This window comes from Glossina fuscipes, unplaced genomic scaffold, assembly GCF_014805625.2.
Source record: "Glossina fuscipes isolate IAEA_lab_2018 unplaced genomic scaffold, Yale_Gfus_2 43, whole genome shotgun sequence".
NCBI classification, from domain to species: Eukaryota; Metazoa; Arthropoda; class Insecta; order Diptera; family Glossinidae; genus Glossina; species Glossina fuscipes.
The window spans coordinates 1,052,255-1,077,194 of NW_023998427.1; the positions used below are offsets into that span (position 1 = coordinate 1,052,255).

The window sequence follows — 24,940 nt, forward strand, 5'->3', positions numbered from 1 at the left end:
TTTTTTTTTTTTTTTTTTTTTTTTTTTTTTGTTTTTTCCTCTTTGGTAACGGTTTTCTTTTTTCTTCTAATTAGGTGTGTGCAGGGTCAGCGTTGTGACTTGTGACTTTTCTATGGAATTGCTAATTATGCAATATACTTGTTTTTCCCGTGGTTGCCTTTGACTGTAACAATCTATGAATTAAAATAAAAATAGTTATGCAAATGTGAAACGTAAGTGAAAGTTTCTTCATTTCATTGTAATTTAATAAGATGGTCTAGCACAACGCTACATATAGATTCGATTGATATAACACTGGCAACTTAAGATCTACGGATATTTTTTATCATCCTACCTGTTGTAATTTAGTTTATGAGTACAATGAATAACAATACTTGATTTGTTTTACTGTTCACAGTAGAGCTATTATCAGCTCTATTTCTTTTATTGACCTATTTCGTCTAATTTTTATATTAATTTGTTTCCAATATTTTCGGAAAATTTGATACCAAAAGACTTAATTTTTGCGACCAGGAGTACACTTACGATAGGTAGACACATGGACGGATATGCTTAGATCAATTCAAAATTTTATACTGATTAAAAACACGTATGCAAATGTTTTGACGAAAGGAATATAATCTCATCCCACCTCTACTCACTAAGGTTGCATATAGAGCACTTATGATTCTAAAAATTGTATATATTTTTGATTAAGGAGGATATGTGTAGATAAAATTGACTTAATAATCGACTTTCTAGATTTTCCCCAATTTTAAATAAACACTCACGATTCTTTAATCGACTTCTGAACGTTATATAAAAATAATAAAAAGGAAAGATTCTATAATAAGTTTAATGTTCTAGATATTATTTGACGATAGTCATCTTAACGCCTAAATCCACGGCGTTTCTTAGTTAACTGAATTTATATATAAAGTAGTTGGGAGCATTCCTATAATATATTTGGGTGAATTTAATAAATCTCTCGCTTGTTAGTTTATTATTACAATTTTTTCTGCATTATTTTCGCTCAGCATTTTAGTTGGGACATTTTTTAATTATCCTCAATACACGTATAATAATGCCAAAATTAAAAAATAATTTTGGAAAAATTAAAACGATAAAAGTCTTTCAATAATCGATCAGAGGAACAAATTCTCTGCGTTACTCATTATTTCATTTTTGATTGTTTGCTAACGTTATTCTGATTTGATGCTCTTACAAAATCCATGCATTGTTTGGAATAACGTCATCCTGGTCAAGTCATTGGTGTTGCGTCCTGACAGCAGCAACTCATATCGTAGACATACATATTCAATTCAATTTCATCAAGAGTTTCGATTAATTTCCAACCCAAGTTGGCTTTCATCGATTTTCATCGGTTTTTCATTACTTTATTACTATCACATATTATGCATCATCGTCATCATTCTTTGTCTTTACGCTTTTTCGAGAATCTTGCGAATATAGTGAATATGCGAGAATCATTAGATTATAGCATAGACGAACGTTTTATAGAAAGTTTCCTCGCAATTTAAATTTCATTCATGATTGATATTTCGGTGCTTGACATTGTCGAGGGCTATTTCCATTCTATTAATGTGATCTAGTAGCTTTGCGAATAGTCGCCAACTAGGGCAATCATTTCCGCCAAGACAATGTGATTGAAATATTTTTTTTTTGTTTTAGTTAAACGAGCTTGTGTCCACATAGTCTCAAGAATTTTATCGAACTAAAATAAATTTTATTAAGTTTTACGAATTTAGCTTTCATATAATATTCGATCTGATATCTTATGATATCTTGGCACATTGAAATCGTCTCGTGAAAAAAAGAAAGAAAAAAAATTGTTAAATTCAAATCACTATGAACTTTGGAGAAAAGGTCAGACGAAAGAACTGTATCATTAATTATTGTAAGCGATTGCGTAATGTTGGATAAAAATAACTTTTTTGACGATCTGCTCATGTAAAGACAATCGTTTTCATATCTACCATTTCCATGATCCAAAAATGATGATGCAATCTTTATTCCGCTATTCAGATACACGTATCGTTATTTAAGTCGACACACGTGAACACATTTATAAACACAGGTAAAAGTTACTTACATTTGTGCAAACGATACAAGGAAAAAAAATTGATGTTCGATGTTAAATAAATAAAATCTTGGACATTCTCGCTTCTTCTTCTTCTTCTTTCAACCAGTGCATACGTACGTAACCGTGGCATATATACTATGTCACAAGAACAAAAACAACTAAGCAAATTATATTCGGCGAAGACCGAATCTCGCTTACCCACCGCTATGCTGTTCGCTGTTCTACTCGTCAAGGCCTTTTATTCGATACCCATATCGCTGGTATTATTGAGAAAAAATTAATTGCGGTCTCTACCATATTCCTTTTAAAATTATTACCCATTTTTAGGCAGATAATACATCTTGATTTGAGAAGTGTACAAAGTAGTTTTAAACATTCTGCTCCACTGCGCGCGTCCGCTCAGACCAATTTGGCCCATTTTCAATACCGACATGCATACGAAAACTTCTAATGTTCCTACGACATGGCTAAATCTATTCAGAATTTCACACTGATCACGAATATATATATGCCTTATAGGATTTTTGAAGCTTCCTTTTGGGTGCTACATACATTATGGAAAAAAAACAGACTGAGTATATCCCCACTTTACAGTGATGGGTATAATAATAATAATAATATATCCAAAGATTTTCGAAATATAGTAAAAATTACAGTAAATAAAAAATTCTTTAATAATATTTGAATAATTTGAAACAAAAACACGACTTTTTATTGTAATGTAACTAACTGCTACGAGGAGTTTGGTTTGGCAACCTAGTATGTAGAGAAACCTAAAGGTTTACTTACGCTTTTCAAAGCGAAGGTCAGTTCGAATTGTTGACACATGTCATGAAAAGGTAGAACAAGTAAGAAAAATACATATGTCACGGGGTAAACGGACAGACAAAGCTTATCTAGCTGACCGGATGGGCATGTCAAAGCCATTCTGTACCGTATCCTATGACTACATATTTATCTGGAGACCTAAAAAAGAAAAACAAAACTCAAAGGTATACCACATTCTTTGGACACAATAAATAAATAATAAAAGCAACTCTTCTCAGTTGTAAATTTTTTTTTCTACTCTACATCAATTGTAGCGCAAGGATATACTGACGGAACTAAGATACACCCTTCGTTTATTATACCGATCGATTCAGGATCACATTCCGAATTGATCCAAGTTTGTCTGTCCATCTGTCCGTTCCTCCCTTTAGCGATCTTATTATTTAGAGGTCGCAATTTTTGAGATATTTTGATGGTATTTGGTACATGGACATCTATTGGTCCAAGGACGAACGCTATTATGCTAAATGTTTCAGATCGCCCCACTGTTTCGACCGCATCCAATATAAAGCCTTATATTGATATACAGATAGACAGACAGAGAGGGAAAGAGAGGGAGAAAGAAAGAAAGAAAGAGAGAGAGAGAGGGAGAAAGAGAGAGAGAGATCAGAACTCGTAGATAAATTAACCCACCTTGGCAGTTTATTAACCCATTGTTTAGGGAATTTTTGAAGCGAATTTCTGATTGCTACAAACTTAATGACAGAATTAGCATACCCTCAGCTTTTAACATATTTGCATTTATGTTATTCTTATTAAGAGGGAATTTTTTGGCATTGAATTTCGTTTCGTTATAATAGATGCCAATCTTTGCTACATATTTTTATATTTGCATACAGTAAGTTCTCGACTAAAGGTACCTTCGAATTATTTCAAGCTTCTACAAACACACATTTCGATTGAGTTATTGACGCAAATTATTGACACGTGCAGAGAAAGAAAAATGTCTTATCCTTCAGATATATTCACTTATTTATAGTACTAATATATATGCATACATAGCTAGCTATAGTCAGTTGATAATAATTTCTTATTTTTTTAGGGTTTGTGTCATCTGCTGAGATCGAAATTATTCATGTAAATGGTCAAAAAAAATATATATATAAAGCTTCATAATAGGAAGGCTCTAGCAATAATCAGAATGTCAGTGTTGATGTGAACACGGATCGAATATAAATGAAAATAATAATTGAATCCTCACACATTATATAATCGAGTTTCTTTCTCTTTCTCTTTCTGCTTTTCTTTCTCTTTTCATTAATCTTATTTTTAATCAATTTCGTTTCGTTCTTCTTGAGGCACTTCTGTGATACTGTGCGCCTTACACGCTTTTTGAATCGGCCGCGTAATTCTGTGATCTACTGCGTAAATATGTGTTTCGTGTTCATAAAGCATTCGTTGTGCAATTAGAGCAAAAAAATAAATGAGAATAACCCTGTATTTATAGCCTTCGCATACGATCAAGGTTTCGGTGAAATAAGGGCGAAAACAGAGAACAAGAATTAACTGATGATTGTAAGTAACAAAATAAAGGATCAAAAGTAGATGTAGATTAACAACAAGCAAGTTGATAATGAGGGATACTAATAAACGGTGTGAGCCAGCAAGAAATACAAAAGCTATTTAATATAATAAATTTTGTGCCTGCTTTGTCAATAATCGCAGAAATTACTTATATCGAATACCATTCGTGATTAGGGTGATGGTGTGCGTATCTAAACAACGTAGACTTCTGAATCAATCACTTCTGGAATCATTTTCGAAATCATTTTAAATATTTCTGTCCGTTCGTAGATGTTAAGTCAATGCAAGCAGACTTCTGCTCAATTTTCTGTTCACTTTTGATTGAAATTTGATACACTTTCACGTTTTGGTCGGAGAACCGGATTAAGAAACCTATTGCAAAGTGAACGCATTAGAACAAAAACTCGGTGATGATGAGAAAGACGTGAGGCAGGAGAAAAAGGGTGGAAGGTCGTGGCCGCAATCTATTGATTGTATCATTAAGTACGTGTACGTGTGAGTGTACGTACGTTGGCAATAGTTAGTTTTCACTCACTCAATTAGAGAATTACCTCAGTCGAAAAATTAAAGTATTTCCGGTCTTGTCTTTTCTTCAAATGTCTATAAAGAAATTTCTTTGACTTTTATTGGTTATTTCCTAAGCAGCTGTCAGAAATATGCCGAATATTTTCATTGTTTTTCTTGCTCGTAATTTTTTTTTGCATAAATTTATTTCTGCCAAGAAAATAAAATCATCAATGCAGCTATCAAATGACTGTGGACGATACTTTTGCGAGATAATTCATTTGAATATTTATTCAAAGCGCCTAAATGCCAAAGCTAAGAAGTGGTGAAAAAACGGATCCGACAAAATTATATGTTAATCTGAATAAGCGCAGAAAAATAACATCGATCGCCTTACTCGTACTAAAGATGAAGAAAGCGACCGATAACAAACAGGTTCAGATCGCCGTGGTGCCCAATCATTGTGTTTTGAATGATCAGAAAAAGATAAACAAAAGTAAAATAAAGAGAGTCGAACAATTTGCCAGCCAGTGTTTAACAACAAAAATCTGCTAACAATTTTTTTACGAAGCAGCAGCCATGTCATGCAAATTCTAATGCCATAGTAGAAGAATCCATAAGTCTCGTGATCGATAAAGATCTGAATCATAAATATAGAGCCCGCTCTGGAAATTTGCGGTACGCTAACGCTATATTAACGTCAATTGTTGCGACAACGCGTCAGCCCGAAGAACTTGGCCCAAAATCATGGGCATTTAAAATGCTCCTCAATAGAATACACACGAGATGAAGGTGATAGTTGAAAAAGCGCATCGACGGACTTGTAAACGCATCGAATCTTTGCAATAAACCTAAGCTAGGAAGTTGTTGTTTTCGTCGCCCCTACGGATTCTTGAAGTTCTTTACATACGTTTAATAATATCCCAGTTAAACACGGACAAATACAAATTTATTAATAAGAACAAGAACAACAACAGCAACATCAACAGATGTAATATCCTCTGGTGTTTTTACATTATATGGTTAAAGGCATTGTTCATTTTGGCATAAAAATAGCATTAATCCATATTGTAATTTGTACGAGCTTTGAATAAGTTTCCTTGGAACTGAGAATTGCTGCACATAAAATTGATTGTCTTTGCCCACATATCGAGATTGAATACATCAAGTATAGGATATGGCTGCCAGTTCCTATTTCGATCAATGCTGCATACAGCTTTGTAAAAGTAGCACCCACGTCCACCAGATAGTGTTAAGTAGCCACAGTTCTCTAAGCACACTACCAGGTGCTCGTAATGCTCCTGCTTCTCAGTTTCTTACATAGAAAGGCAAATTATTCGCATATATAGTGATCGAACAAGATCAGACGCCATTGAATCGATATGTATGCCTTTCTCATTGCCTATTTAGGGGATGATTCTTTGATAGTAATCAACATTTAGGGCAATCACAACATCTTTGATGCGTTCATAAGCGTTCGTCTTCATCATCACTTAAGTCATGCCATAGTCCAATTGAAGCTTATTATAGTCACCATTCCAGAGGATTCAAAGGATAGAAAGAAAGGTGCGCGTCGTTCATCCTTATTGTCCGTCAAGTTGTCTCGTCGCTCATGCACTGGTCATATATGTTTTCAAATGCTAGGCGGCAACGAATCAGTAGTAACGAGTAATTGCAGCAGATCGTCATCATCACAAGTCAGACCGCTTGAACACTTTAAATCTATTATTTTTTTTTTTCCGTTTTTTCCCTATAGTTTATCGGAAACCCGTTCGTCTTCATAGAAATCTGTGAATTTTCAATTTATTGAATTAATGATAAGAATGATAAGAAAACAAAAAAAAAAAGAAACAAAAAAAACATGAATGCAATATTTGCCCTTTTAGGTAACCTTGGACGCTGACATGTGATCCAATTTAAAACCAATTTTCTACTAATGACCAAGACTGTCTCTTTCCTTGTACGTTATATACATTTTTTATAAATAACTACAAAACAAAACAAAATTAAATAAGTCAAGAAGACTTTTCCTATGTCGCATTAGCGAAAAGCCATAAAAATGACAATCAAGTTGAAAAAAAAAAATAAATAAATAAAAAATAAATAAATAAAGAAATAAATAAATAAAAATAAATATTCATAATGTGCTCGCAAATTTCGATGTGCCCGACTTGCAAAGAAGAAGAGGAATTCGAAAAAGTTTTATTGCAAGATTCTCTAGTATTTAACTTATGTAAGTTATTAACGTTCTTTTCTTTTCTTTTCTTTTAACATTTTTTATGACGTCACGCATCATTTATACGCCTCTACATTCACTATTGTTCTCTCTTCTCTCTTCTCTACGCGCCGCTCATAACAGTTCCAGTTAGCCATCTCTTTATTTGCTCGTCATTCTTTCATCTCCCGTTAAAGTTTCGAACATCATCAGAAATTCAACTAAAGATGTAAAAAGTAAGTTATATAATGTTCGTAAACGATCAGCACAACTATAGTATATTGTATATAAAAGTGTAAAACGCGTTTTGTTTTGTGTGGCATTATTCAAATCGATCAAAATGCATTCAGTTTGTAAGTGAAACTTGGGCATAGTTAGGGACGCCAAAATATTTGATCAAGCTTGGCCTTCGTGTGTCCAATTTTTTTAAAATAGTAAGCTTCTCAATAACCAATGGCAGCGGACAGATGATGAATAGACAGGTTGGCAAGCTTGACTCGTTCAGTATCTTAAGCTATTCAGACTATAGGGTCTTTGGTGCGTCCATGTGTTTGTTAAGAATCAAAAGACATATTTATTCACAGCGTTTATGTTCATGGGCGAGCTTTGTCTGCTGCATCTGTATAATGCGTCTGTCAGTTAATTTACAGTTGACCATCATATGATGCGGTCGACTCCCTTTATAACATATAAGTCCGCGTTGTACGGATCGCTTAGATTATACAAATACAAATCGATTGAGTCACTCGCTATATTTAAAATGCCTTTGCTTAATGATGATTAGGCCGTTGAAGATTAAACGTTTTTTTTTTCCTTTTTTGATAAGAGGGCGCGAGAGAGAGTCAAGCATAGGTAACTTTTTTTGTTTGTCTAAAACAAAAACCAAAGTCGACAGCTATACGTGTAAACAATGACGCTTGAAATTGGATGCTGACCGAAGTTGATGTTCCCGATCTATAATTTCAATAAGACGGGTTAGATAGCTGTCCTGGTATGCCTATTATTACGAACAAATTTTTTGATTTGTTCGTTTCGAAAGCACTAAGATATCGTATGTGAAGAGGAGTGAAAGAGTAAACGGACCAGATCTTCATATCTGCAATATCTTAAGCAATTTAAACACAAAATCACAGTTGGCCTCAATTAGGTTTAACGCTTCTTCATTTGAACATTTTTCGATTTATTTAAATAATTCTTTTATAACATTTGCTGATATATATATATACACATACTAGTTAACTCTTTACTGGAAGGCTTAGAATTAATCTCAGTCATCCTTGCTTTTGAGAGATAATATTTTTTAAAAACACATGTGTAGATAATTGCAAGTATATATAATATGTATATATATGCATATCGTTTTGTTTTTTTTTTTTTTTTATTTTTTTTATTTTGTTTTATTTGGCACATGAAAGCAGGAATCTGTAAAATTGTTGCCAAGAATTGATTTTTCTTTCTGTTTCATTATATAGTACAGTACAATTTAGTATTTTGTCCGATGACATGACAGTTTGACGCCCAAAAAAAAAAAAAAAGAAAAAACTCTAAATAAAAGTTCTGATCATTTCTCGTTATAAGTGTCGTTATGCATATTGTTCGTCTATAAACATATACGTTTTACATCATAAGAACTCTGAAATGGTTTATGCACATGCATATTTACATATATATATATATATATATATATATATAGTAAAGTGTAGCAAGCTTTGGGATGAATTTGGAATGCCCATCTTATATTAAGATATATAGGTTTTTTTGTTATTTTTTATATCCGCCATTGCGCAATGAGAGCATACAAGTTTCATTATATCGTTTGCAATATGTATCCGAGAGGTTTTTGCATTCTACGCTACCGCCATTTTCCAATTAGTTTGTCTTCTAATTCACCCATTAATTTTAAATAAACGATAAACTGTATATCCAAGTATCATCGTTTATCGACTCTCTCTAGTCGGTGTCGGTCTAAAATTCGATAGCAATCTGATACGCCCCCAATTAATGGGATAGAATAAAACAGGTTGTGCAACTCTTTTATTTCCGCCAGAAACGAACATAGCGTACTTACTAATTAGCTTGTGTATGGAGTGTTTTTTTTGTTTTTGTTTTTGGCTTATTGAAGGCTTAACGGGCCTGCAAATGAGAAGAATTTTCAAAATTAAATATCAAAATAAAAAAAGCTCGCAACGATAATTGTCATTGTTATAAGTCATTGTTTGTTACGTTGCTTTCTTCTTCTTTTTTTTTTCTAGGAATGCCGATCATCATCAAGTTCAGACTTTCTGTTCGACTTTGTTTCTTTTTTTTGTTGTTTTTTTTTTTTTTTTCAATTTTGTTGTTTTGAACGAGATAAGCAGGGATAGGCGACCGTGCGGTGATCAAAACTATTTTATTTATATATTATTTTGTTTTTATTTATGGGTCACACATTACTCACATAATGCATTTACTTAAAAAAGGAACAAAGGAACAAAAGATTGACTTGAATTGTGTTCTAATTATTGAAACGTATGGACGGGTACGAGTTACGTTTAAGTTGTGCAATAATACTTTGTATTCACCATGATTTTCAATTAGAGATTAGTTTAAGCTTTTTTTTTTTTTTCTCTCTCTCTCATAACTATTCCCTAAATGTTATCATTGAAGTGTACACACGAATGCGCGCTGTATAGCTTAGGCAGCCAGCCATGTGTATTACGTATAACGTTAGACACCCTCCAAAAAACGATGTTTGTTATTCACGTATTTAACTTTCAATTAAAAACAATTTTATACATATATGTATGTATGTATGTATGTATGTATGCGCGTTTTGTTTTATGTATGTATAACGGATTTATGCCCATACCGGTGTGTTTGCGTGTGTGTATGTTTATACAATTAATATTTGTACGGTTTGTGCTGTAATTTCAGTTGATTGAAATAAACATGCACAACAATATGGAATTTATTTTAAGCACTTTGTTTAATCGCCATTGCATGGGTATGCCTTCGCTGCACGAGAGTACAATGTGACTAAACTATTGAATTGTTTAGACTCAAAACGATTTATAATTGATGTACCCACATATATATTATATTATATTATATTATATTATATTATATATGTAGATGCACTACTAATTCTCATTTAAATTGTCTTTTTTTTTTTTCTTTTTTTTTTTTACTTTTTTTTCATCCAGAGAGAAAAACAAAAAAACCAAAGACATTTCATTCATTTTGACATAAAACATTACAAACTCACCTAAAAATGCAAAACTTCGTTCTCTATATCAATTTCTGGTATCATCATTTAAATTGTAAAATTGTTTTTCACATGCCCATATATATACTTGAAATTGAGTAAATCGATTTAAGAACATTTGAGAAAAAAAAAAAAAAAAAAAAACAAGTAAGAACATTATAGCCAGGTAAGAGCAACTCCTAAATACCCTATCACCACAATTCTTATTTTTGTATGAAATTACAATTCTGGGTCAACTTTCATCGTCACATATTAAAACTTACTCTTCTCTGATCTTCAAAAGTGATCAAACGATCACTTTTTGTGAAAATCCGTAATAGGCCGATATGGTCCAAATTTGGCGCTGTCCATTTTTTTATATTCGATTACTATTACGATACAATTTTCATCATGAAGCATTGAGAATTGTACCTTTTTATCCTCAGTTTTTTACCTTCAGTTATTATTATATGCGAGAGAGTTCAAAAATTATCTCAGCCGGTCCAAAGGTTTCAATCCAATTTAGAAGTCCCTACTACTTAGCTACTTTGGCTGAGAAATTTTAAAAATTGCAATTTTTTTCCATATAATGACTTTTCGGAACAAGGCGTTGTATGGGGAGTGATCGAAAAAGTGGACCGATTCGAATCATTGTCAATAGCGTTCATCCTTGGGACAAAGGAACCAAATTTAATCGAAATATCTTAAAAATTGCGAACACATATTTACATGGACATACATCAGACGGACAGACGGATGGACAGGCTTAGATCAATTGAGGTTATGATTCTGAATCGATTGGTATAATAAATGGTTATAAATAAATTAGTGCGTGTTACATACGACCGCACAAACTAAATATACCGTGTGCCACAAGTGGCAGTAGGGTGCAAAAATCGTTCATTATATTGTTATTACAATTTATATAAGATTGATATAAAAACTATAAAAATAATACGTTCCACAGATAAAGTTAAGATAGGGAACAAGTATTTCTCAACTACAAACGAAAAAGAAAAGACATAGCGAGAGAGAGATAGAGTGAGAGAGAGACATTCACGTGTCCTTATCCTTTGGATAGAGAATGGCGACGACAAACGATTATTTGAAAAAATTTTTTGGATTTTTTTTTCAACCTAAAATGAAACCAACACAACGAATGTACAAGGTTGCATTTTACGTAACGTCATTAATATGGAAACAACTTATAAATGTATCCGTTTGTTTCTTCATTAAGTTTGCATTTACGATCAGAAAGTCTTGTCTTTAGATTAATTTGGAAAATCAGTTAGACTCGTATACGCGACCGTTTAAAAATGCTGAAGAATTCGATCGATATCTTCAAAAGTTTATCCATAATTAATAAAAAGCCATAAATGAATAAATATATATATACATGTGTGTACATATATGTATAGATTCATATCTATTATGTATGCATAAGCATAACTGGCACACATTACATGTTAAATATTTGCGTAAATATTGAAATTGTAATTATGACCTTTGGCAACTTATTAAAAATCACGGCGACAGTTTATATGGATTGCAAATGTTAAGAAGAAAAAAATATATCGTAGTTTTCAGCTATTACTACAGTTTCATTCAATTTTGTGTTACTTTAACGTCGAAATAGTTTTGATACTTTTAGGATACTACTTTTAATGGTATGATTTTTTAATACCCATCAAGAGATCAAGGGCATTTTGTCAGAACGTCTGCAACATCCATAAGTAGATCTAAGAGAATCCATTAAGAAAATATATCAAGTCATATTGAAAATTCTCCGCGGTTTTTTTTGCGCGATGCTTTTGATGCCTACATATCGGGCAATACTCAACTGATTTTCTCGCATGAATATGTGACATGTGAGTCGCTAATTTTTTTGATTGATTTGAATATCAGTGAAATATCTGAAGAAATACGCGATGTGATGTCTTTTTTGCTATAAAAAGGGTTAAATAAAGAAGGCCGCAAACAATAAAAAAGAAAAGAACAAAGAGCCCAGGAAGGAAGGGGTTTGCTTAATTTCAATTCGGAAATTTCGATGTCAACTATGCACCTCGCTCTGTCAGAAAATAGCGGAGGCATTAAACATCAACCACTTGACAGACTGCGAAAAGAAGCTGGAAATCGTGGAAACAACCGCTTGAATTTTTCAATATCACCCAATATTGTTCCAGATCTCATCTACGCATGTTTATCCGTTTTGTTCGCTTATGGTAAACATCCTCTTGATCGTAAAAAAACGCGCAAAACGGGCTTCAAATCACATACTGGGTTAGTATTGAAAATGGACATAATTGATTAGGGGACTCGTCCGCATTACATACCCCCCAACTGAGAACATTTCTGCTTTTAAGCACCAAACAATATGTATTGTCTAAACAGATATAACGAACGAATAACAATATCTGCACCAAATTGCAAAAAAAAAAAAAAAAAAAAAAAAAAACCGACTACGTTTACTTAGTATAAAGTACAACATTTTTTTGTATTTTTTTATTTTAAACTTGGCCTGTATGAAAGGTTCGGTTGCAGCCGAATATAAAGTTTTTTACATTTTTCTTTTACTTTTTATTTGATGGCCACTCAATCAGGTCCCCTACACAAGTGATTCGATAAAGTGTGGAAAGAGATAGGGAAGGGTTGTAGCTTAGTTCACGTGCCTGTATAATTGTTAAGTGTTCGGGTTTTCATCGGTTGCGACCAAGTATGATTAAACAATACAGAGATTGGAAGACACCAACGGCGACTTGGGTGTCTTCTTATCTAATCGCGGTAATGTAGCAACTCGATAAAAAAAAAAGACGACTTTTTTTTAAAATTTTTATGTACATCGATGTGCCCATGGCTGTATTTTGCAAAGCAAAAAAAAATTACTTCCAATTTTTTTGATTCTTCTTCTTACAATTATTTTTTGGGTTCAAAAAAAAAAATTTTATTATAATCGTAATTTTTGCATATTTTTAGATATAAACTGAAATTTGCGGCAAAGCTTAAAATCCGTTTATGATTTGACAAAAAAGATCGACAATTTTTTCAAGTTTTTTTTTTTTATATTAATTAAAGTTTAATTACATAGCATATATGATTATATGGAATGTTTTCAACGACAATAAACAACAAATTTGTACTTCGCATAAAACAAACAAACAAACAAACAAACAAACAACAACATTTTATCGTTAAAATTTTTGGTGGAAAACAAAAAAAGACATTTTTCATCCACTAACGAGAGAATTTTAAAACCATGAACTGACATTCAAATGTATACGACCAGCCAGTTATATTTCCATATAATGTGTGTATGTAGAACAAAATACATTCAAAATGTATTTATATACGTAAGTAAACTGCGTAATATTTAGCATTCATTCCATCATTAATCAAATAGATTTCCAAAAAAAGAAAAAAAAAAAAAAAAAAAAAAAAAAAAAAAAAAAAAAAAAAAAAAACAATGTTATTCACACTAAATGTGTCATGGATGGGTCTACGAGGTTTCTTTGAATTAATTTTCATGGGGACGTGTAGAGGATTTCTTCTCGATTTTTCAAGGTATTTTTTCTAAGCTTCGTCAGGATCTAATATAAGTTTGATCGAATGTATGCAACATTCAAAGGAGTTGAGATAGATTCACTTTTGATTAGACTTTTGATGTAAGCTTGTCCTTGGCCGCCTTGTCCACCGCCTTGTCGCAATTTTTGAGACAATTTGTTACAAACTAACGTATACGTAATTGCAATATGGTTCGAATCGGATCGGATCATTTTTTACGACCAGTTTCTCTTACATAATGCCTTATTTCTTAAAATTCGTTATACGCATAACTGCAGAGTGATATGGGGCCGTGGTCGACTATTATGTTTTCATTTGTTTAAAGCCGTGGACGAGGTAAACAAAGGACTCGAATATATAAGAATATAAAAGAAAAACATTCTTTTACCGAATCTGATTGTTCGGCCGTTGCTAATGACAATGCGAAGGACACATTTCGCTTTCGTGCACCTAACATTATGCTTTATGTTAATCGAAAAGCTTCGTTGCGATAGGCCTTTATTATGCAATTATTAGTTTATTAAAGCGAATACATTCTATACATTCTATATAGTTTAGTAGCATTAACAAAATGTGCCTGCGATCATCTATTTTACACCAAAAATATCGAAAGTTAAAAATGAAAAATATAATCATATGACAGCCTGTTCGATTTACATTAACATTTGGCTGATGGATGGATGAATGTATTTATTTATTACAGACACAAAATAAATGTATAGAGTGCATCCTCTAGATTGTGCATTCGTTCGTTTGCTTATTTATTCATGCAGCTATGCAATTATTTTCTTTATTATATATATATATATGTGTACACTCCTACGTACATATGCCTATGAACATTTTGCAAAATGATGTGCAAATTGCAGATAAATTGTGTTTATTTATTTATGATATGCATTTCATTTCATTGCATTTCTCGTTGCCCTCGATCCTTACGTACAATCGCCGTTTCCGTTATTTTTCTTTACAGAAAATGCATCAATCAATTTTCAATCGATTGGTAATGAAAGACTTACAATTAATTCTACAAAAAAAATTGTTCCTCGGGGACTGTGTTATCTTCACATTTGATCTGTATCCGTTTTATAGCATGAAACACTACGAAATAATTTTCAAGATACCACGGGTAGGATATTTCCAGATCGATGTGATATTTTTCTTTTGATTTTTTTGGTCTGTCTGTCTTTAAACTGAGTTGTTACGTTTCTGACGGCCCCAAAGATAATTGAAATGAAAAGTTAAACATATTTAGGTACAAAATGGATTCATAGACATTTTTAAAAATGGGGAAAAAAAACTAAGATGACGAAGCTTTGGGGTTAGATCAAAGAATTGTGCACGATTTGCCCAATTGTTTAGCTTGCATAGAAATGACAAAGAAAGTTTTCAATCAAATGAAACGTTTTGTATATGCTCTATAGTATAGCTACTGCTACCACTCCCTATTTCTTTATCCTTCCTCACCGATTATTACAGTGCTGCGCACATACAACATATACCCTGAGTAAGTGATTGTGCTAAGAAAAAAAAAATAAAAAAAATAAATAAAAAAAGATAATAATTCATATAATTCCAATTTGCATGGTCTTTGTCCTTAAGTCAAAATATGTCGTGGCAGGCAAATTGCAATAAAATCTTTTTAATATTGTGATCTATAGTTAGAATTAATATATATGTACGGATATGAGACATCGATTTGCATGATAACGGATTCGATAACTATTCGCCTAAGTCTTGCACCGAACGTTCTCGGAAATTTAATATACTCCTAGCGAAAGTAGGGTAAGAGATAAAAAACATCAAAAGACTTGCGTAAAATACGTATTCATAATGAAAATAAGAGAGGGAGACAGTTCAGGTACGTAGATCTGTTTGTTCGATGAGTCGCTTTCTCTCTCTCTCTCTCTCTCTCTTTCTCTCTGTTTCTCTATTTCTGTCCGTCTGATGTATCAGTGTTATACCAATTAGGGGACTAAGCAAAAGCAAAGGTGACGGCTTTATTGAAAAACTCTACCGTACTAAGGATTTCAGCCCATGATCATTGAGATCCTTTGCCTGTTCGCTCCACTACCTCAGGTGGAATTTTTACATTTTACATTTTATTGTTATTTATTTATTTTTTTTTAATATTTTAAAAAAATATTAATTTAGATGTTGTTTACAGTGTGAACGAATCATCAAAGAAAAAAAAAAAATCAAATTTTGATTTGTTTAGGTTACAGCATTCGATTTGGATACCGAATATCGAACTTTAGCTAAATAAATTCCTGTCTGCTCGATATTAAAAATATTGATTTATTTTCAAAAGTTTTAACTACGTTCAAAATTTATAGCTTGGGTGTATAGAAATTTTCGTTTTTTTCTTTTTAATTACTTACGCTCTCTACACTATCAATGACGGAGAGATATTAGCACAATGTTTAGTACGAAACAATATACATTTTTTGCGAACATGTCATAAATTTAATAAAAAGGAAAACGTGTTAAATATTGCAAAAGCAAATAAAAGAGAATAAAAAAATATTAAATGAATATAAATAAATTAATATATAATAAGAGAAATGAAGCGCTCTATACAAGAATTCCATTTACTCTATGATAAATAACGTGAAATAACGTTTACGAAAGCATAGAACGGTTTTAAGTTTTTTCTCATCTATCGTCATTCCTTTGCTATGACGTTATAAAATTTACAATTTTAGAATCTATTCAAGACTATGTTTACGGAGAGCCGTCAATTTGACGGTTAAATTTTGCTGACTCGTCACTATCGCAAAAAAAGAGTTTAAGACGTTCAAATTTGCCACACAAAGTTTCCCTGATCGATTGCAAATACAGGGTTAAAAAAGTGAGCGTGATCTACTCGCAGACACGTCCACAAGGTAAAGGATACTAAAAGCATGTAGGAAAACCTACGTGATTCTATTTTATTTTCGTCTCTAACTTTTCACTATCTCCATGAAGATATTTTCAAAAAACTATGACCCAGATATTCATTGGACTCACTTTCGTGTTCAGTCCAAAAGTGGTGAACTTGTTTACAATTAACGATAAAATGCAATTTAGCGGGCGTTGAGAATAAATAAGAAATAAGTTGAAATTAACGATTTGTCGCTCGTTGCAAATGTATTGGTAAATCGGTCGGGATAAAATTTTTTGAATCAAAAACCCGATCTCAATTGATCGATAGGTGCTGCAATTGTAGCGTTGTTGTTAATGGACGTAAAGACTGTTTTATTTGACTTCTTTAGATTCAGCAGTGAAATGAATATTGATTTATTATGATGATTATATAACGTGAGTTTTTCATTAGATTTATCTGTCCATTCATCAGCAATTTTAACATGTACGAAAATTATATTCGTATGCGACCGAATCTTTTATACTCATCTTCGTTATTCTAAAAAAAAAAAAAAAAAAAAAAGACGAAACACAGGGCAAGTTAAAGTCGGCTGCAAGTTTATATCGATTGTCTGACGTAGATAGTCTGCATTTTTGCATTCGCGAGTGCCCGTTTAGCAAAACAATTAAGAGACAAGCGGACAGATGAGTTGACAAGCATCTCTAAAACGGTTCACATTTAATACTGATTAATAATATGTAAACTTTACAGGGTCTATGACGCTTCTTTCTCGTTCCTGCAAACGTTTTGATAAAACAATGAGATATTGAATAGGCGTGGCCGATTTTTGTCAACAAGTGCTAACCGTTGCATTTTTTGCAGTTTAGAAGTAATTTTTCTTTTAATTTTGACAGCACAGTTGGAGTTATTTTGCACCCTGAGCGTAGATCGTGACCAATTTGGCCCAATTTCAATATCAATCTGCGTGCAAGAATTTACAATATTTCGGCAAAAATTTGAAAGATTAAGACAATATTTGCCATAGACATTATGCAGACAGACAAACAGTCAGAGAGACAAACAATCAGACAGACGAGCGGATATGTCAAAATCGATTTAGAATTTAATGCTTATCAAGTGTATATATACTTTATGGGGCAGTTGAATCTTCTCTCCGGATCTTGATGATCCGGTGTAAAAAGTGACGAAAATTAAAAGCAAAAAAAAAAAAAAAAAAAAAACAAATTCAATTATGGAGCGTGTAATACTTTTCTTTTCAATTATTAAAGAATTTTATATTTTAAGGTCAATAATGACAATCTCATCTAAGGCGTGATTAGGAGTTTGAATAGAAGTTGAAGAAATTCATTTATTTCATTTCTTCCATCATTCTCATAAGAGATAGAAAATTATTATCTACCGAAGCTTTGTTAAAATACTTTTTAACTCAAGCTTTAGCATCCTTTGCCTATTTTTTTTTTATTTATTTATTTATTTATTTTTTTACAACCTTTGCCTAATTAATTAATACGCTTTTATTCGCGAATGATCGATCGATTTTTATTATATAAGTAAGTATGTGAAATATGCTGCGATTAAGGTGTTAAGATACCATCCTCATACTATAAGCATATCCAGTGTATTTAGGCATGCAGCATACAACTAATGCGACCAATGAGCATAAGGTCGTCGGAATAGTCGGAATATTTATTATCTTGCGTAGTACTATATATATATGTATTTTTTTTTTTTTTTGTTTCGTTCATTATTACCAAATATTATTAAATTGGAATATATTGGCAAATGTAAGCAATAATACACGTATGTATAGATAATAACATGCATGCCTATGCAAGCAAACGGTTTAATTATTTCCTTTTGTATTATAAATCATAACAATATTCCTAATTACCTTTTTTATATTTAAAGTTCAAGGTGAATTGTATGAGATTTTATGTACGTGTAATTATGTGTGCGTGCGTGTGTGTGCGTGTGTGTATCTATATGAATATGTAATAATGTGTATGAGTAAAATATTTGTAAATATTTACTGCATTTCAAAGAGTGAATTGTCTCTCTCTCTCTCTCTGTGTGTGTATATATATATATATATATATATATATATATATATATGTGTGTATGTATGTATGTATGTGTAAGTGTGTTTGTATATATGTTCTGTTTGTCTATAGTTTCTCATTTGTATTCTTTTTTCAATTTTTTTTTGTTTTTTTTATTTTATTTTATTTTTTTCGCTTTTTGTCTGCTATTGTTTTTGTTGCTCTGCCTTCTGTTTTATATATTTTTAATTGCAAAATAGCTTTCTTTCGTGTTTTTATTTCTTTGTTCATTAAATTCATTATTCAGGCATAAATTTTTGTTATGCATTTTTGTTGTAGTTGTTTATATTTATATTTTTGGCAGTATTCGATAGTTGCCGTTTAATGATAAAAGTGGGCGTTTTGTTGTTTGTTTGTTTGACCGTTGTGTTATAGTTGGTTTTGTGTGTTTTATGGTAACACAGATAAAATTTGTTTATTTATTTATTCATTACTCTGTTCTCTCTTCTATTCATCGTTTATCGAAGAATCGCAATATAAGAAATTGTTTGATTTTTTTTTTTTTTTTTTTTTTTTTTTTTTTTTTTTTTGCTTCTCATCATTCATCCAATTCATCCTATCGATACACGTTTTACATTTTCGTCTGTCTGTCCTTTAGCGATTAAACGACGGACAGATCTATTCATTTTCGTTATCGTTCGTTTACAATATTTAACCGGTACTTGGTCCGTCAGTTGATTCGTCCTAATTAGTGATATATCGATCTCTTGCTATTGAAAGCCCTCACACATTTGTAATAATTAAGATTGAATATAAAAATTGACCGCAATTTATTAAATCATTTCAAGGCCTTTGAAGAAAATTTATCCTTGCTTGTTTAAGCTGAAGGCGATTTTTCTCCGACATAAAGTTATTTTCAATTTCGCTTTCGTTTTGAGTTGAGTATGTCGTGATGTTTGTTTTAATTTTTTTTTATTTATTTATTTTTCTTTTTTTTGATTCTCATTTTATCACCATTTACTGAATGGAATAACAAGTGTTATGGCATATTGTGTAAATTGTTTTATCACAATTAATGCTCATTATAAACGTACACGAACAACTGCAGCAAAATTGCAAGGAATGTCAGCGACTATGGGAAATGCAAGCGGCGCCTGAGTCCGTTTGCAAGTAGTTTGTAGAGCGTGTTAAAGGTAAGATGAATTCACCTATCGCATGAACGTGATACCGCATGGAATTCGACAATTGCCAAGTCTAACAACTTTTATATGAATCTTATAGAAATCATTTTAAAATCATTTTGAAAATAGCTGCCATTTTCGATCTCGGAATCGTCGTTTAGTTCACTAAAAAAAAACAAAAAAAAAAAAAAAAAAAAAAAAGATGAGAATTCTTATCCTTATTTAAAAAGTTGAAATATCACTCATGAGAGATCATTTCATCGTTTCATGCATTTTGCTCTTTTCAATGTTCATATAAATCGAATTCTTCGCATATTTGTTAGCAGAAAAAAAAGGTTAAATGAATTATTATTAAAACAAGGCCCCACAAGAACTTATCATTCATTTTTATTTTATATTAAATGATGATTATAGAAAAGAATTCTATATAAAGAATTTTATGAGATCGTTATAAAAATTTTGTATCTAAATACACATGCAAATATTGATTTATCAGAATTTGTTTGATCATTTCCATCGATACCAGAAAGTATTATTAACATTAAGTTAGTCATTTGTTTTTAACTCGTAGATATTTATATGCGTCGAAAGTCCCTACAAAACTATATATATATATAAATATAGCTGTGATTAATGTCAATAAGTTGTAAGTTGATCTAAGCATTATTGTCTCTCTATTCATGCATGCGTTTACCTATCTTTCGAAATCATTTGAAAGGCATATCAAAATTCATTTCGAATACTTCAAGGTGGTGTTTACTTTTTCGGATCTAACGGGTCGTTGATAAAAGACAAAAAAAAAAAAAAAAAAGTACGTAGATAAAAGAAAATTCTCCATATTTCCTTACTATATGTGATTCTAATTCAATAAGTAGTGGTATTCGTATGGTTCTGGGCCGGTATTCTGGACGAAAGCTTGAGATAGGAAAATGAAGATTTCTCAAATGTTTACAACTTGCACTACGTCTCAACTTTAAACATTTTTGCGATTATTGTAAAACTAAGGTTTGATCTTCAAAAGTATATCAAAAAAAAAAAAATCGACAATACACCTATACAATGGTGGCTTAAGTACTCTACTCCTTCAATTTGCGCACATAAGGGAAAAAAGCTTACGTTTCAATGGCTACTTCGCGAATGCCAAAAGACATTCCAATATACGAATAGTACTCGGTGGAGCGTTCAACCCTACAACTTGACAACTTGAAATCAATGAAATATTTAAACATTAAAGTGACTAAACTAAAATGCTAGTCTACCTTTCAAAAGAAAAGATGAGCCGATACCCTTTGTTGGTAGTGTTCATCCTGTTTTTAGTGTAATAATTTATTTCTTTCGCTCAAATGAACAACACTGTTGTTGTAGCGAGCCACGTGTCATCGTTAAGCAGCCTACACCATCTTACAGTCATTCACTTAACGATTTTTCAAAATGTGATGATATATGGATAATGATTGAAAAACCAACTAACCGATCCGAACCTTTTTAATAGGGTCGATCGTTGAGTCAAAACAGAAGTCTGTCAGAAGTCAGTGTAGGAAATTTCATCATATCTCGAAGCTTGCGCAACTGTAGACTAAACACAAGGAAGCAAGACAGACAGCCGGACAGACAAGATTAAATCGGCTCAGAAGAAATAAGGAAAAGGGATAGGGGAAACGGACGCAGCTTAGTTAGTGTATGCCTCAATCAGTTAAAGTTATGCTCTTATTGGCTGAATACTCGGTATAGCGACGATCATAGTAAACATTCTACCGCATTGAGATTTGAACCCGTGAGCAGTGACTTGGTATCCGTGATTTTTACCTACTTGGCTACCCAACCCTCTAGCGCTCCTTTTAGAAGGCGTTTAGATGACCAATATACACAAATATATATACATATAAAAATACATATATAGAGATTTCCTTCCGAAGTTGTGCTCTGCTTACAATGGAAATTGTGTTGCGATACTGATCTTGGTGTGGTAGGCATGGAAGACGTTTCATTGAAAATAAAATAAGTTCATTTTATATGTTTTTTTATAAAATTTGATATCGGAGACATGCATGCACGGGTACGCTTTTCTGGCCAACGAGACTTTGCTTCATTGCTTTTTTTTTCTTTATATTTTTCTAATTGTAAAAGTTAATAATTCGAAGCAAAAATAAAAAATTGAATAATATGAGGATCGAGATTTATACAACTGTTATGCAGTACAATTGCATGCATATATAAAAATAGATTTTTTTTTTATTTTTTTTTTTTGTATGCACTCCATATTTCCAGTGACCTATTTTAGTTTCTGAGAAACTTTAAATTTAAATACGTATGCACATATAAAACTATATATATATATATATATATATATTTTATATATAACACTTGATACACATACAAATTAATTTATAAGGTTAGGCTAGGTTCGATGTAGGGCGTAGTCATATTTATTATCACTAATAACGATAAAAATGTAGGGCAAAAAGATTGATTTTTACACAATTTTTTTTTTTTTCCGTTTCCTTGCTCTCTTTACTATTTCATTATCATAAGGAGTTGGCGAGCTCAGCTGCAGAGTTCCGAGCTTCACTCGCATAACGAAATATGAAAATATTTGATTAGCAGGGCATAAAAAATACCGATATAATTGGTACACTTGGTATATACTTTTTGGGCATCTACAACATTTGCTTTTCCCATTCGTTGTTGGGCTATGTATGTTGTACGTGAAACGAACTTCAGTCTAAAATCATTTATTTGTTAAGTGCATTGTTTTGTTCTCTTCGTATCAATTAGTGAAATTAATTTTTTGGCATATATATGCAGACTCATATTGAGTATGCGAAATTTTTGAAGAGTTTTTATTTTTCCTTTTTTCTTTTCTCTTTTTTTTTTGATCCCAGAAAACTAATTAAAACTGAATGGAGAATTCTTTGCTTTCCTAAAAACAATAAAGACAAAAAAAAAAAAGGGGTAAATATTTCAAATGAAATCAAGTGTTTTTCAAATGTAATCACACTACAATGCGATATAAAAATATCAGCTGTTGTTCGCGGACATACGTACACACGAAGGAAACTTTAACCTACATTGGCGTATACGTATGTATCTATCAGTGTATATGTACTAATAATATCGGAAAGAATAAAAGAAGGAGAAAGTATATAAAAATAAATAAATATATATATATATATATATATATATATATAAGTTTGCGCATGTATGTATAATTACTTGTTTATATACACATTATATGTAAACATATTTAATATACATAAATGAAAATCTATTTATTATGAAATTTAGTTAATAATTTTTTCTTCTTTTTTGCATTAAAATATGAAAATTTTCTCAAAAATAGCACGAATAACAATAAAAACAACAACAACAACATATAAATACCACAATATAGTCTTGACAACTTTAACAGTCACGTAGAAAAGCGTAACAATCGAAATTAGGTTACGATGAGAGATGATAGAACAGTATGTCTTCACTACTGTTTGTTCATTCACTTCCACTCCATTACTCTCAATAACTAACTATCACTCTTTTTTACATTTATTCTCTTTTCTCTATACATGTATATATATACATATGTGTGTGCATGCATTTGTATTTATGAGTACCATACATAAGTACAGGCGTCTGCCGTACAACATCGCGGTAATTTAATTACAGACCGTGTTATAGGAAACTTTTTCATTTATTTATTTAAACAATGACATAATATAGAATAATATAATTTCAACCTAGACAAAGTACACGCTGGTATAGCGAAATTTGTTTCATGTTATACTGAAACCATGTTATTGGAGACCATTTGAATTAATATCAATCAAGATAACTTGTACCGTTGTGTTATATCGAAACCAAGTCTTAAGTTATAATATTCTATGATAGGTGAAATTTCATTCTCAATATATATACAAATTAAAAAATTCAATTGACTTCAAGTTTTTATAGCAAATGGAAATGATATATGATATTTAACATTATTATGATGATATACAAAAAAATTTAATAATATTTTCAAAAAAAAAAAATAAAAAATAAAATAATAATGACAATCGCAAAATTAATTTTCATTAAAAATTATAGTTAATCGATGTTTTTTTTTTTCTCCTAAAGTTGCTTGAACCTCCTCCTATTAACGATAAAATGTTCGATTTTTTTTTTGTTTAAATCGTGTTTCAGTAAAAGAAAAAAATTAAAAATATATTATATTATTAACAACTTTTGTACCGAACCATGCTAGACGAGGACCGCCTGTATATTCATTGTGACTATTCGTTCGTGCAATGAAAAATGAAAACAAATCTCTTTTATATACATATGTATATAAAAGTAAAAATTTTTATATTCATAATCACGAATACCGTTATTTACAGAATTTCGCATTTACTCAAGTCGAAAAAGTATTTTAATATATTTTATAGCAGCATCTAGAGGAGTATAAATATATTACATATTCTTTTATATGCGTACATGGATTGAATATGGATATAAATTTTGATCACCATAAGCTTCAGTTGAATGTTTGAAGTTTATTTGATTCAGCTTTCTTTCGTACAAAAACAATTTTTTTTTTTTTTTTTTTTTTTTTTTTTTTATAACCATAACAACAGTGGTATAATTAAATATAATTTCCTTAAAAAAAAATGAAACTTAACAAATAAAAAAGTAGAAATAGAAAAGTAGTCACGGCTCATCATTAAATGCCCTACATAACTAGACGAGATTTAATGATTTTTCAAAATGTGATGTTATTTGAGAAGCGATTGAAAAAGCGATGGGACTCGAAACCATTTTAATAGCGTTTGTCCTTGATCCAAAACACGTCAGTGTACGCAATTTCTTTCAAAACTCTCAACAATTGCGAAATGTCGATTGAATACAGACAAGGAAACAATAAAATGGACAGACAGGCTTAATTAAAT

General features: G+C 31.4%; 2 long non-coding RNA genes across 2 annotated transcripts in view; both read right to left on the reverse strand.

Moving 5' to 3' along the window:
• LOC119637138 overlaps positions 1-24,940 on the reverse strand; it is a 41,762-nt gene that overhangs the window by 474 nt on the left and 16,348 nt on the right. The gene's annotated exons all lie outside the window — the stretch shown is intronic.
• Positions 1-24,940, reverse strand: part of LOC119637137 — a 33,858-nt gene continuing 8,918 nt past the window's right edge. The window contains exon 2 of the long non-coding RNA XR_005247220.1: positions 1-173. This is a non-coding gene — a long non-coding RNA (uncharacterized LOC119637137). The remainder of the gene's footprint in view (positions 174-24,940) is intronic.